The sequence below is a fragment of the Polypterus senegalus genome, chromosome 1 (genome assembly GCF_016835505.1).
Source record: "Polypterus senegalus isolate Bchr_013 chromosome 1, ASM1683550v1, whole genome shotgun sequence".
NCBI classification, from domain to species: Eukaryota; Metazoa; Chordata; class Cladistia; order Polypteriformes; family Polypteridae; genus Polypterus; species Polypterus senegalus.
In genome coordinates, this window is record NC_053154.1 from 107,568,517 (window position 1) to 107,585,313 (window position 16,797).

A 16,797-nucleotide genomic window follows, 5' to 3' on the forward strand; every position below is an offset into this window, starting at 1 on the left:
TGTCCAAGTTATTCTAATGGGCCAAAAAACAAAGTAAACACCCAAAAAGCAATGTTCAACATTCCAAGCAATACAAAAACCCCATTTGTTAAGGTTCAAATAGCTAACATTCATTTACCTAACCAGACAAAATCATGAATTTTCGTTTAAGAAAAACATTATAAACAATTTATCACCATCTTTTAAAGCATTTTTATGTAATGACAACAGCAAAAATGTACTTGGCAACAGTTGTTAATATAAATGGCATGTCTATTACCATGAAAGTCCAAAGTATTGGAAAAAAACAAAAACAAAATGCAATGATATTGCAAAAATATTGATAACATTTAACACAAATAAAAAATTTGGATGTGAGCATCAATAGGCTTTGCGCACTAAGAACTATTCTACAGTATAACATTTCAGTATTTACATTTCATTTACCGCACTGATGCTGATCTTTCTGATCATAAAATAGGTCATTATGATAGCAATTAATGAGAAGAATTCATAATTAATTGCAGTATTATGGTATTTGTGGGTTCCTCTAGATTGACTTTCTCTTACACAATTTGTGTCAAAAACTTTGTTTGCCATTTTTCTCTCCAGCCATTTTACTTTTAGGCTGTCCTCAAGACATTGTAACACAGAGACACAAACAGACACACACCCATCATCGAGATATTAATGTTTTTGGTATCCGGTGACCCTAAATCAATAAGAAAACCAGAGATCAACATTTTTGATTAATCTAAAGCTTTCACTCTTCCCCCATAGATGATAGGTTGTGGTGGGAGAGGGCACAAAGCAAAAATAATAATGGTGAAAAATATTTAAATAAATGAAGAAATTTGTAGTTTTATTCATAATACTTGGGCTCTATCCTCTTGTTTATTTTGTATTTTAGGCAGTGTGGGGCACCAAATGTTGACAAAGTCATATGGGGAGCTGTGACTTCAAGAATATCATTGTTATAAATCCAAATGACAATCCAAAAGGGAATATGAAGACTCTTTGTAAAATAAAAGGATTTATTTTACACAAAAATGCTCTGCAGCACAAAAGCTCCGAAGAGCACACAAAATACAGAAGGAGTTGCCCTTCTAAAAATAGACAATTCCGTGGCAAACAAGTCCCAATGCAAAAATCCAGACAAAGGTAAAGAAAAGTGCAAACTGGTCAAAAATCCAGGTAATCCATAAACCACAATAATAATAATCACAAGAACTCATCAATGCCAGTGAATATAATGTGCCACAAGGGGGTTGGTTTTTCTCAGCCTTTATAGAACTGAGGGCAGTCCCTTTATGACGATGAACACAAAATACATAGAACACTAAGGAAGATACATAGACAAATAGAAACTAAATTATCAGCAATTTTAACCTAAAACATAACCAAAAATGAATAAAAAAGACATAAAAGATAAATCTGAACACCAGCCTAGGGAGGAACCCTGTCTGAAACATAACAGTTCACAAAACTTCAAAAAGGGTTAGAATTTGTTGGTCTTGTTTATTAGTGTTGGGGACCAGGAACTCTGAACTGAGTAGGAGTCACAGGAAAATAATCTCCTGAACCTTTTCTTATTATTTTTGTTCCTGGAAACTGCTGTTATGAATGAGTGCACAGAAAATAGCAAATGGATGAGATACCTCAAAAAGCCTGATAAACAAAAAGAACCTACCCCAGACAGCCTAACCCCAAACTCTCCTGGCAGGCTTTGGCTTGTTCAGGACCCCAAAAGCCAGGAAAGGATTTTAAAATTAAGTAAACTGAAATTTCCAATGGGGAGAGGAACCTGCAAAAAACTCTGGCTTAAGAGACAAACTCAATTTTAAATCTGTATAAAACAAGATTAAAATTATAAAAATGACAAAACAAAGGGCAAAAATTAGGCAAAGAAGGGTTTGCCTAAAAATGCAACCCAGCACAAACAAGACCCAATATAAAATTCAGGGGAAATAACCACAGACAGAAGTAAATAAGTCATAAGAACAGAGAAAGAATGCTCACTATGAAAGCACTCTACAAACAACAAAGATCCGCTTCACAGAGCGACCCTTCAGCTGCGATGTCAGGGGGCCCAATTTCTTGGGCTTCCACCTACAAAGGACAAGGGATGCAGGAAAATATTTAATACTTTGAGAGTAAATAATAAATAGATTACTTGTCACAACATGAGAAAAATAATACTTTAAAATAAAAAAAGAAAATGCAGAAAAGGAAAATATGCATAAGCTAAAGAACTCACCATGACTGAACATGAGGGGTGTTTGCATTTCATTTCTGTAGGTCACTCACCCAATAAGGCAGTGTTAGCTGTTAAATGTATGTGCAGAAGGAGGTTCAGATGGCTGTTTTGGTTTGCTCTGTACAAACACCTAACACCAACCTGAGCTTCCTGTTCTCTATCTTGTCTTTCACCAACCAATGCAGAACGTACGTCTGCTTTCTATATTTCTTCTCTGTGCTGCTAGATGACAAAATACTACAGTAGGTGTATCTGTATCTATGTAACTGGCCAGTCTGTCAGGTTAGATAACAGACTCCTTGGTACTCCCTTGTGAGCCCAGTCTGCTGACCCTAAACTAGGCAACTAAACCTTGATTTCATCTAATCTGCCCAGGTAGCAGCTATCTCATTTCCTTTCCCTGTCTGTCTGGTATACCTTGTGCATGGGGAGCAGTTTGTGTGTGCAGCCCATTCAAATATCAACATTAAAGCAATCTGAAATAGTTGTTTCTAGCATAGGCCCATTTTTTGACATTTGTTAGTATTACACAGTTTTAAGGTTTTGTTTATGTTTCTTGTGTGTTGTCACTATTTTGTTTACTTGTTTTTCTTGGGCATTGCCTGTTGTGATTAGTACTTTTAATTTTTAATGTGTTTGCTTTATGTAAAAATTTGACATCATTTCTGTGGATTTGATACCTAATGACCTAAAATCTAATATTTGATTTTTGTTTTGTAGTTTTGTTAGTTTTAAGTTCATTTTCTGATATCATTTTCTTTTTTACTGGTGGTGTCACTGTAATGATGTGATGATCCATTGTTAAAAGGCATGGTCTTAGTGGTCGTGGCCTGTATTAAAAGTCAGCACATTGCACCTCCTTGCCATCTAAGATTACAGATAAATCCTGCGAGCCAGCGAGTGTGTAGTGTATTAATCTTGAGCTTTGGCTGTTGACAACTGATTTTGTTCTTCTGTTTAGACTGGAGAGATTGGATGCACAAACCAGTGTATTTCTTCGTGCCGGTCCCAAGCCCAGATAAATGGGGAGGGTTACATCAGGAAGGGCATCCGGTGTAAAATTTTGCCAAATCCATATGCGGACAGATGATCCACTGTGGCAACACTTAACGGGAGCAGCTGAAAGAAGAAGAAGTTTAGGCTTGAAAGTTTGGACAAATCTTTTTTTTTGCTCTAGATTATGTTACAAAATTGCTGACACCATATCAAATAATGAGACCCCTAAGGTTGTCAGACCAAGGCCTGTTTGCTGTTCCAAAGTCTGCACTAAAGACTAAAGGTGATACAACATTTTCTGTAATGGCCCCTAGACTTTAAAAAAAACTTTCTGTTGAGCATTAGATCAGCTGATTCTGCAGCAATTGTTAGTCTAATTGTCAAACACATTTTTATTGCATAGCTTTATTAATGTACGTGCTTCTTAATTTTTTTCTGGCTGTGGGACGACTTGTTAGTTGTTTAGGTTCATTTTCTTTGTGATTATATTTTATTATTTCCAATCATTTTACCTACTTTGTGATATAATTTTATTTCTACTGATTTCCTTTTCTGGAGTTTTAATTTATTTTATTTTGTGTTTTCTGTGTTCCATGTGAAGTACTGTGTGCCACCTGACATGAAAGTGGCACAAAATAATATTATTATCTTTGGTTGACACTTTTGGGGTGTGTTTTTGAATATGTTTCATCTTCTGGTCTCATGGATTCCTACTTCCCTTCTGGTTCTTCCTAGGCAGGACCACTGCCATTTTGTACTTTTGGTTTTCATTTGCATCACCATTTTGTGTTTGTGGTTGTTATGACTCTTCATGGTTGTTAAGCACATGATGCACATGTCACGTGGCCCATATATCATGGCAACCATGGCATATAACTTGGCCTCACTGTTAAAACAATATGATGACGGCACGGTTAAAGAAATGTCAGCACTTTTTTGAAAATAAGACTTTCTCCTTCAATCAGTAAATGTATATACATTTAGTTTCTGATTTTGACTTAGATTTAAGCTTTGATTTTGTGTTTGGTCTATCCTCTTGAATTGTGGAAGTTGATCTTTACATTAGTATACTACATTGACTTGACTTTTCTTCTAAAATATCCCAAAGAATGACTTCCACATCTCTACCTCTCTCTTAATAAACCATCATGTTACTTTCATGGAATGTTCTCATCCGTCATGGCAATTTAAAATTCGCATTTTGTTAAGATGCCTTGATCTATCTTTTTATTTTTTAGTTGTAACATATCTTCTCCTCAACTCTACTGTATTATGGTTGTCTATCGGATAAATAATTATAATTTATTAAATATATTCTGGTTACAAATACTATTTCTGTTTTTGGCAACACTTTGTCTAGTGCTTGGTTATTTATCTCCCACTCATAAGTCATAAAAAGCATCTGTTATTTATTCAGCAAAAAACAAAAATAGCATTTTTATTCACATATACACTCTAGTCACAAAACAAAATACATTAATGTACAAATATTTTATGAATTTCTAAAGCTTCTCTCGGCCTATGTCAACAAGAGTTTAAGTCCTGTCTACTCAATAGGGTGGCTCACTCACCTGCCCACATAAAAGTTGAGTAGATGGAACAGAAACCTTGACAACCTTTAAGAAGAATCTGGATGGAATATTGGGACAGATCAGCTATGAGCTATACAAATGGACCTGATGGACTGAATGGTCTTCTTTTTTATGTCAAATTTGTTATGTTCTTATAAACGGCACACACAAGACTTGCCCCATTCTCACCCCCATTACTCTCTTGTAACCCTGGCCATTTCAATATATTTTCTAAAATTTCTCCTTCTGACTCCAAAATCAATCACAGCTTTGTTGAGTTGTAACCTTAAAGCCCCTAATTATTATTTCCAGTAAAGCCCCAGAGCTATTTCCAGGGTCATCGAGTTGGACTGTGCTAGTTTTGGTACCAGAAGTCTGCCGTATACCTCTGTTAGTGGTTTGCAGGATTCCAGAACCCCTGACCCTTCATTATCCTAGTTAAAGAATACATTTAGTAAGAAGTTCTGGGATAATATGACATATGTAAATCTGCTTTCACATTCTGTAGATGCATAATAAAACACAGTTTAATCTATTTCTGATCTTTATCTTGTATATTTTCTTGTCTTTATCTAGCACAATTTAATATAATTGTCTTTTCAAGACCTTTTAACTATTTTTAAGGAAACAGCATATTTACAACACTATGAAAATGATGTTTACAGTTATGAAAAAAGTATGGCAAATGAATTCTTGACTTATGTTCATTATTGTCATGCTGGAATCCTGCTTTCTGCTGTAGGGAGCAGTTACAAAACAGTTTGATCAATGGCTTTTTACACACTGATTTACGACTGTAGTCGTTTGCAAACTAATATGCCCCCAGTCTACTGTATATATTGATGTTAATCCTATGAAATTTTATGGGACATTGATGTAAATTAAGGGGAAGTGTTTCTTCACACAAAGGGTTGTGGGAGTCTGAAGCAAACTATAATGTCATGTAGTTAATGTACAGACACTGACAACTATAAAGAACTGAGTCCAAAAAATAACTACTGGCTAAGCAAAAGGGCTTGATGGATGTATGGGTTTTCTTCTCATTTGTGAGAAATTCTATAGGTTTTATTTTGTAGGTTATTGATCACTGGTACCATTCATTACAGACATGGTATAAAGGAGACATACATTCATTCTTTTATTCAGTTTTCTAGTTACTTATTTTTAGTTGTTTCCTGATCCAGATGAAGAATGTAAAAAGACATATTTAGTTGTAGTGATTAGGAATCAGCAAAAGCATATAATCAGAGAGGTGCACACCTGCTTGAACCGTACACAAGTATAACCTTCTTGTCATTATCTCTGGGCCCATGTGAACCTTTCAAACACCAGAGCTCTTCAGATCCCAAGGATCTGAATTTTCCAAGTTTTCTGAGCTGCTCTCTGTAAACACAGAGTCTCTAAAATAAACTCTCTTCGTCTGTCTGTGTGCTGATGTATATATAACACCTGAATGGCCACCATTACTCTTCAATTTTGGATCACTTGTGCCAGAGTTTATGTGAAATCCTTAAGTACCTTCTAGGCCTAACTCTACAGTTTACAGCATATACTTTTTTTTTAATCTATTGATTTACATTATTTTACTTAAGGTATTTGAATGATGTTGTACTCCACTTATGTGGTGTATAAATAGTCCTAGGGTGGCATGCTTTGTGAACGGCACTAACTAAAATGTAATCTGTTAACTGTGTTGTGCAATAAAATGAAAGCAAACAATAAGGCAGAGACAGGAACTGTGATGCAGGCCAAATGAAAAATGAGCAAAATCAGTAGAACAGTAAATCTATAACAAAGACTGAGGAGAATTTCCAGAGGGCAAACCCCTTATATATATATGGGGGAATCAAACAGGTAGATATATTTAATTCTGAATATATAAAGTCAATATCAATCAATCAATCAATCAAATCCAAATATATGAAGTCAGCGTCTGAATATATAAAGTGAAAGTCTGAATAAATATATTGCCACACATACATGTCAGTGATTTGCCTTCCAGGTTCTCTGAGGTACGTAGTACCACCCCAAGGTGGGAGAGGGTGCTATCGGTAACTTTATCACCTGTTTCCACCTCCACATAAGAAAATGCCCACTGAAGGCAATTGAGCTTGCCCCTTCTGAGGGAATTCCAAGACCATTGCTAACCACAAGAACAAAGTTTCACACACAAGAAAGAGGGCAAGCAATGTCCACTTTAAGGAGATGCCTATGTTTTCAGTTAGCAGCGCTGTCACATATTTTATTTTGCTGTGAAAGTATTTAATAAGAAAATGGCAGCTGTCCCGACATTCCTTCCTTGACCTTGGGTTTCCCTACTGTTCGACCACTATATATGGAAGTAGGTACTGAAGCTAGACAGACAATTCTGTGCAGAATGCCAGGAAAAGGACATCAAAAACTGAATCCTACAAGGGCTGGATAAAGGCTGTTCCACACAGATAGTAATGAAATGCACTAGACAGACAGACAGATAGATCGATAGATAGATAGATCGATGCAACCAAATTAATAAATGTGAGTAAATGATAGATTGAAAAATAATCAGGGCAGATGATTTATGTATGTTGATAGAGCAGTAGGCAGCCCAAAGGAGTGGGATTAAGCTGTCGCCCATTCCCAGAAAGTCCAAAGAGAGTTCTGCCTCCTTTGCTCCAATACCATGTTGTAGATAGGAATCATAAAGCACCCCCTGGGCCAAGGGTGTGCCATAATAAGCAGAATTGTTTCTCACATTCTAATAAGATAACTGAATCAAATATAATGTAGTTTCTTCAGAAAAATAACTGTTTCCATCTTTACTATTTCTTTTCAAAATATATTCCATTTATCTGAATTATTTTATCACATCCCCTTATCTAAAGTGATCTGCAAGGGTAGACACGCTAGCAGGGATGCATTCCTAAAACATGACATAAAATCATTACATTTACACATGGTGTGCAATATTAAATTGAAGAAGCTGGTACTCAACATGGGCAAAGTGATGGATGATTGAGATTAAGCCGTTACAGCAAGTCAGTGTGTAAAACAGACTGATCAAGAAAATGAATGATGATAAGCACTCTGAAATATGCCTTGTGTTATACAATATTGCTATGGATTTGCTTGATCTGACCTAAGCAAGTTTGAAAAGATAGGTGTTAGAAAACTGTGCCTCTGTACATGCTTTTAAAGCAAAACCTACTTAAAATGAATCCAAAAATGTATATAAATTATGGGATGGAGAGAAGTGACAATTAGTGTTTCCAGTCTAATTCTGCAGAATGAGTGACATGGTGTTACAATGATAAGTGCTGCTGTTACTCAGTTCCAAGGATTTTCCCAGGGAGTTTGCATGCTTTCACCATGTCTGTTTGTATTTTTTATTTATTTTTTGAGGGGTTGGCACTTTCCTACCACCTCCAAAAGATGTGCATGTTTGGTTAACTGGCAACTACAGTAAAGTAAATTTATCTGGCATCAGTAATAGCCCTATGTTACTAACTGATGTTTTGTTCAGGTTTAGTTATTGTCTTGGACCCAATGATGAAGGCTGTAACTGCTCATAGCGTAATGATGGTAAAAAGTGGGTTTAGATCATTTAAGGAAAAATGGATTGGTTCTGTGATGCTGGGTTTTATTCTAGAAAACAAGAGTTTTGTGAAAGAAAAATTATAATAAAAGTTAATTTGTATAGTGTCACTTACAGTAACATGGAAAATCATTTTATTGTATGATGACAGTGACCTGTTTTACTGATATTGAATGTTGTTTGTGCATTATACAGATTAATACTAACCTCCCTTGACTTGCACACAACAAAGAGTGCTATACAACCCAACAACCCATTTGCTTTCTTAATTGCATCTGTTTATGGTGCGTCACAACTGAAGTCCTTCTCATAAAGTATGCTTTGAAGATTTCTGGACAATATATATGGGGCACATATGCATCTACCATATATACAGTATGTCCAATCCCAAGTTCTTTCCAGGTCTATTTGCAATTATAAAGAGGGTGGCAGCCCAACCACTGGGCTAAAAATTAGAAGAACGAGAGAAAAGGCTGAAAGATGAACAAATCTACATATCGCCACTCATTGACATCCAATCAATGATCAACCAAACAACATGAGGGCTATTTCCTGATGCTGGGACAGAAGGACCCAAAACACAGAGAGTTAAAGATGGACCAAAATGTAGAAATCTAATCGAAAAATAAAAAAATATACAATCAAGACGCTTCACACAGTGGCCAGTGCAGAATAGGATGAAATATTGCCTAAGGATAAAATTCACCATTGTATAGTTAGAAGTTTCATAAACAGAACAGTAAAAATATATTGGGAGACCTAACCTTTTTAAACTCAAATAATCTAGTGTAGAGTCATTGGAAACCAGAATCAATCCAGGCAGAACTGGGCATAAGACAGCAAACAGCTCTGAAACGGACATCAGTCCATCACAGGACCCACTCACATAGAACAATATGGAGTCACCAATCAGCCAAACTTTTGGGGATATGACAGAAACTCAGAGTGAATTTCACACAGACATGGGGAGAATGTTTAAACTCCAGAATGAACAATGACCAGGCATGGAATTTATATTCAGGAAAGTGTCAGCGATATGTGCTACCCAGCTATACCACTACAAATAGGTTTGTTCAATAAAAGTAGATCTTTCAAGCTCCCATAGGAATGAAATGTGAAGGATACATTGGAAACGAAATGCATAACAATTATGGAAAGGTGCTGCTAATTCATGGATAGGGATGTCTACAACAAGTGTGGAATATCAATAGGCAGGATCAACAAAAGATGGTCAGAGATTAATTACCAGGAAAAGAAGACAGGGGAACAGACCCTATGCAAAATGCTAAGGAAATTAAGAGAATGGATGTCCTGACTGATTACAGTTTTTTCTCAATGAGATACGATTGAATGAATACACCAAATTATCAATTGCTAATTCTCACACCCCAAAATCACATAGTGTTTCCCCACAGTCAAAAACTCATTCCTCTATCAGCACAGTTTGAAAACCAGGGCACTCATTTTGCAAAACTCTGCCCACACTTCTCAGCCCATGAGCTAACATTTCATTGTGACCGCCCCTAAATGTAAGTATACAAACATTACCATATGACTTTGGAACACAATGGGACAAGAAAGAGCACAGAGGGAAAGAGGAAGATGAAGAGACTGCAAAACAATGTGCTTATTCTCTGATTAGCACTCAATTAGCAATTTCAAAACACACAATGTGCAAAACATTACACACAGTTTACAAAATGGATCCATGTTGTGTGTTCATTGAAAAAACACAGCCAATCAAAATGCAACACTCATCGTTAACTGGCTACACCCAATTCTCAGGTGTGAGAACACTCACAGTTCATTTCTCCACTTAGATAGCAGAGCATGGGCAGCAGGTTTGTTATTTTGCTTTGGACAACAATGGAACAGGTGTGAGGGTAAGAGGAGGATGTGGACAAGGAAGAAGACTAAGAAGGTCCATAACTAATGAAATATGTGCCATTGTGGTTGATCATATAGTCAACCATGGTTTGAGCATGAGGGAGACTGGACAAAGAGTCTAGCCAAATCTTAGCTGCTTCATGGTCACTGGTGTCATCTGAACTTTCAGAAATGAAAACAGGTAAGTAAACTACAAACTTTATGGTGGTAAGATACTTTTTTACTTCACTAAATACAGTAGTACTACCAGATCTATGCTAGATCTTTAATGTACATTGCCTAGTGTGGATTATGGCCGGCAGCTTATCCCAGCCAATACCCCCAAGCCGCCAGGTGGAGTCCTTCCTGCAACGTGGAGATGCTCCAGGTTCCAGCAGAGCATCATGGACCTTGGAGTTTCCCTTCACAGCCCTGCTGGATATCATGGGGACCGCCAGGGGACGCTGCAGGGAGGCACAGGGACTTCTATTTGCCTTATTACCTGGAAGTACTTCCCAGTCGAGGGGAAAGAAGTAATGTTGTACTTCCGGGTTGAAGAAAAGGAGTTTTCACCTGACCCGGAAGTGTTAAGAGTCACATGGACTCAGGGACAGAAACATTTCCGGGTCGAGAAGTATAAAGTGACTATGGGTAACCCCAGCAGCCTGAGCCGGAGTTAGGAGGAAGTGCGACAGAGCTGCTGGGAGGAGTGGAGAATTGATTGATTGTTTATTGTATTGTAGTTTTTATCGGAGTAGTGTGGAACAGTGGTGCTTGTGCACAGTATTATAATAAGTTAAAATATTGGATTTATACCAGGTGTCTGACGTGTCATTGGAGGGTTCAAAAGGCGCCTATATAGCCCTTTATTACACTAGATATAACAACTGCAGTAAATGTACAACATTTTCATTTCATGCTGCTAAACATCTTACACCCTAACTATTCACATCATGGTTATGCAAAATTGAAAGAAGGCTTCTTACTGGTGGATGAAAATGGTTCTTTATCACACAGCAGGAGGAGCATATTATGAATATGGTCTAGGCAAACAACAGCATTCGAATGACAGAACTTCAAAATCATATTCTCTCAGACACCACCACAGTTTGCCTGCATTGCCCCATCTCCTTCAACGACATCAAATCAGAATGAAGCAGCTGAACAGAGTGCCATTTAAGAGGAACTCTGGCAGAGTAAAATAACTGCACTCTGAATTTCTGCAGGTGAGCCTTTCCTAGTTTGTCATTGTTGTTATATTTACTGTATACAGTAACAGCATTGTTATATTAGATGCTGCCAGAGTGCATCTCAAGAAGAGCTATGTTGATGAGGTTGACTTTAGCTTGAACAGAAAAAGGCACATGGGAATAAATCTCGAAGTGATAACAGGTACTATATGTGCTACCATTAGACAAAATGGCATCTTACATCACCATCCCATTCTTGGCCCATACAATACTAACCAGATCATAACAGTTCTCGACACTCTACACAACATCAGGATGACTATCAGAAGGGATAACAGCAGTCCAGGTTTGTCATCAGCAGGGATAATGTCTGTTTCATCCAGTCTGTCTGCAAACCAAAATTGGTTTGTCAACCATCCACAAATGTCTGTGCTGTATCTCCCACCATACTCTCTGTTTTTGAACCCAATTGAAGAATTCTTCTCATCATGGAGGTGGAAGGTATATAATCGTCAGCGATGTAGATGTGTGCCACTTCTCAAAGTAACTTAGGTAGCCTGTGAAGATTGTCATGCATGAGTGCTTGGGGAGCAGCTTAATGACTCCTTTTGCATCGTGACAAGTACCGAAGGGGGACAACGGCAGCGTACTAATCTCTCTCTCTTTGCTTCCTCAGAAAGACCGGGACACAGCCACAATAAAGATCACCCCGATGACTTTAAGAGATGAACACTTTTTCGGATGTCTTTCTTCCCTTTGCTTCCCCATTGATGACATCATACCCCCATACTCCACCATGATTCTTCCAGCATCCCACAGTTTAATTTCCGGTCCTGTACTATAAACTGTCCGTCCTCCCTCTCATCAAGGTCTTCTGAGTTTTTGTATAACGAAAGACGATTTTTTGTTGCAGTATACGGGGCTAAAAACCCCAAACCTTTATACGAGTCTTGTCTTTTTATTACAAGATATAGATGTGGGGGCATGCCAGGGATGGATATGTCACTCCTGAAGATGCTTTCCCCGTGTCTTGCCAGAAAGAACATTTCGAGTGACGTGGATGAGGTATTGGGGCCAGACCCAAACAGAACACAGGATGCTGCCTAATTGTATCCCTTTGTAGTTCTTTCCTTTCTTTTTCGCCATCACCTTTGTTTTTTTTGCATAGAAGCATACATTATAGTATGGGGTTAAATGTATTTGTTTTTTGGAAAAAATAAACTTGATTTTCCCTTGTATATTTTATTGACTACATTCATATATTTTGAAGAAATGCCTAGATAGTTTTTGAACTATTTACAGAAGACTGCCAAACATTGCACATTGAAAATGCAACACAGAGTGCAGTGTTTTGCATTTATCGCATGAGCGTGTAGTCCAATATTAGGATAGTGTACTCGTTTCATAGTTCGTATGTAGAGTTTTAATGCAATAGTATCCTTTTTATAATGGTTTATATGGTTTTGAATGATGTGTGTGATGATGTTTTGTGGTCATTTTCACTTTGTGCTAGTGTTTTCAAAGTTTGTGTGTAGAGTTTTGCAAAAATGCACTATAATTCAGAAACTGTGTATTAGCTATCAGAAAAAACTGTAATTTTGTATAGTACTGAACACTGCATTTACTGTAACAATTTCAGCTTTCACCTGTCATTACAGTATGTCTGGAATCGTATATGGGTTTTAGCAAAATAAATTAGATAATTCTGTTGTGGCGCTAGCTGTAGTATCATTTATTTCCTAAAGAATATTCCATTTTAATGCAACAATTTAATTTATTTCAAAATAGTGCTTAATTAATACTCACTCTGAAGTACATTTTTGTTGTGTATGTGTGCTATTTTGACTGAATTATTTAGTTTTGAAGACTATGTGTGGATTTTTCAGCAAAAAATGAGTTTTCCTTGTAAATTTAAGGTTTGTGGAAGTGGTATTTGATATTGGGTTTCATGTATATACAGTGGAGGAAATACATAAGTACAGAACGTGTCAATATCTTTTTCAGTAAATATATTTCCATTGAGGCTATTCATATGAAATTCTCACCAGACATTGATATTAACTGAAGAAATCCACAAATATAAAGGCCATAAATAAAGGTATTTGTAATAAAGTGGAATGACATAGGGAAAAAGTATTGAACACCCTGATTTAATACTTAGTGGAGAAACCTTTGTTTGTAATGACAGCTTCAAGACGTTTCTGTATGAAGGAACCAGTCTCCTGCAGTGCTCAGGTGTGATTTTGACCAATTCCTTTAAATTAATTGTCTTTAAATCTTGAAGATTCCGGAGGACCTCTTGTGAACCCTGATCTTTAGCTCCTTCCACAGATTTTCAATTGGATTTAAGTTTCTCTGAAAACAAATGAGAGCTTCCTTTGCTGTATGTTTTGAATCACTGTCTTGCTGAAAGATCTACCCACATTTCATCCTCATCATCCTGGTGGATGGCAGCAGATACATTTCTATAATCTCTTGGTACATGGCCCCATTCATTGTTCCTTCAATTACTTGAAGTCTGCCAGTACCGTGAGAAGAGAAACAGAGCCACACCATGATGCTTCCTCCTCCAAACTTCAATCTTGGTATAATGGTATAAGACTCTGCATGCCTTATCTTCAGTAATGGATTCTTGTTGGATGAATGTGCATAGAAGCCATGCAGGTGGAGTGCATTGTCTGTTGTTTTTTCTGTAACAGTTGAACCTGCTGCCTCCAAGTCTTTCTGGAGCTCTTTCCAAGCGGTCCTTGGCTCTTGGGCTACTTTTCTGACTATCCTTCTGATTCCTTGATCAGATATCTTGTGTGGAGCTCCTGTGTATAAAAGGTTGATAATGGAATGATGTTTCTTCCACTTGCAGATAATGGCGCTAACAGTGCTTACTGGAAGTTTCAGAAGTTTTGAAATACGTCTGTAACAAGTTCCATTGTATTGTTTGCAACAATCAGGTTGCAAAGATCTTGGGAGAGCTGTTTGCTTTTACCGAATGTGAGATGTTCCTTGTGTGACACCTTGGTAACAAACCCCTTTTTATAGCCCATCAATATGTACTCACTCAGTTGATATCAATCTGCACAGATTGGAGGTGGAATTATTTTCTAACTATTTACAGATTTCATCTGGTTCTTTGCCTTTCCTTGGTGCACTGCTTTTTCTTAGCATGTTTAATACTTTATCCCCTGTGTCATTTGACTTTATTACACATACCTTTACTGTATGTATGGCTTTCAATGTTGTGAATTCATTATATTTGTGGACTTCTTGAGTTTATACTAATGTCTAGCGAGACTTTCATGTGAATATTTGAAATACATTTACTGAAAAAAAATTGTTGACACATTCAAAACTTCACCCCCACCCCTGTAATTTTGGAGAGTAGTATAGTATTCTGAGAACTATGTGGGTATCTGATTAGTAACAACTGCAAAAAAGAAAGAATCTCCTGGTGTGGAACAAAAGGGAATTAAATTTGTCCTGCTAGGGAGTCATGGTCCTGGAGGGCTGCAGTGGTAATAGATTTTTTTCTTAATTTAATATTAGTTCTCTTAACTGAACTTCTTGTTTGATCTGACAGCTTGCTCATTCTCCAATGTCTCAGAATTAATAATAATGTGACTTTTGCCTTTCTTAGAAATTAAAAAATACACTTATTGCTGCCATGACTTTTCGTGCACAGGAACCTGTTTATTTCTGACCTTTTCCATTCACTTGCGTGACAAAGATTTTAAGTTCTTTGTTGTTTCTCATTATTAAAATAGAAGGCAGTTAACCAGTCATGAATACGGTTAATTAGTTCAGTTGATGCCATTTTCTCTTGTATGTGGGGTCATCCCTAACTAGCTGTATTTACCTCACAAAACAAAATAAAAACAATACTTATGAAGCTGAGACATATTGTAAGACAATAGGCCTAAGTTATGCGTCATCGGTTAATCAGATCTGTCAGAAGTACTATGTAACTAAGTGCTTCTCTGTATACAGTATTTGTAGTATTATTTTTACCATGGGCAAATATTATCAGCAGGCAATATGGTGTAAGAGTTATCACTTTGGCCCTAGGACTTCAATCCTAGATTTGATGTTGTGAGTTCAAATCCTGCTACTGGCACTGTGTGACTATGAATAAGCCGCTTCACCTGACTATGCTTAAATTGGAAAAACAAAAGAAATGCAATAATATCTCCAATCACATTGGATAAAGGAATCTAATAATAACTAATAATAATATTAGTAGGTCATTGGAGCTGCTTACTCTTGAACTTACTATACACAATTTCCCAAGAGTACAACATTCCTGCGGTAGATCAATTTCTGCACTTTACTACTTTTCCTAGTGACTTGCCTTTTTTTTATGAAGGAAAGCATATTTTTTAATTAAAATGGCTGATCAGTAATGTGAAATTTGAGCATGTATTATTATTATTATTATTAGAAACAACCCCAATTCCAAAAAAGTTAGGACACTGTGTAAAATGTAAATAAAAAACAGAATGCAATTATTTGCAAATCTCATCAACCCATATTTTATTCACAATAGAACACAGAAAAAATATCAAATGTTTAAACTGAGAAAATGTACAATTTTAAGTCAATAATAAGGTAATTTTGAATTTGATAGCAGCAACACATCTCAAAAAAGCTGGGATTGGACCTTTGTTACCACTGTGTAGCATCCCCTCTTCTTTTAACAACAGTCTGTAACTTTCTGGGAACTGAGGAGACCAGTTGCTGGACTTTTGGGAGAGGAATGTTGTCCCATTTTTGTCTAATAAAGAGTTCTAGCTGCTCCACACTCCTGGGTCGTCTTAGTTGTATTTTTTGTTTATGATGTGCCAAATGTTTTCAATTGGTGAAAGGTTTGGACTTCAGAAAAGCCACTTCAGCACTTGGACTCTTCTACTACGAAGCCAAGCTGTTGTAATAGAAGCAGTTTGCAGCTTAGCATTGTCTTGCTGAATTGTACAAGGCCTTCCCTGAAAAAGACATCATCTGGATGGGAGCATATGTTGCTCTATATGCCTTTCAGCATTAATGGTGCCTTTGCAGATGTGGAAGCTGCCAATTCCATAGGCACTAAGGCACCCCCATACAACCAGAGATGTAGGGTTTTGAACTGAGCGCTGATAACAAGCCAGATGGTCCCTTTCCTCTTTAGTCCAGAGGACACGACGTCCATATTTTCCAAAAAGAATTTCAAATTTCCACTTTGCTTCAGTCCACTTTAAATGAGCTTTAGTCAAGAGAAAATGACAGCATTTCTGGATCGTGTTTACATATGGCTTCTTCTTTGCATGATAGAACTTTAACCTTGATTTGTGGATGGAACAGCAAACTGTGTTCACAGACAATGATTTCTGTAAGTGT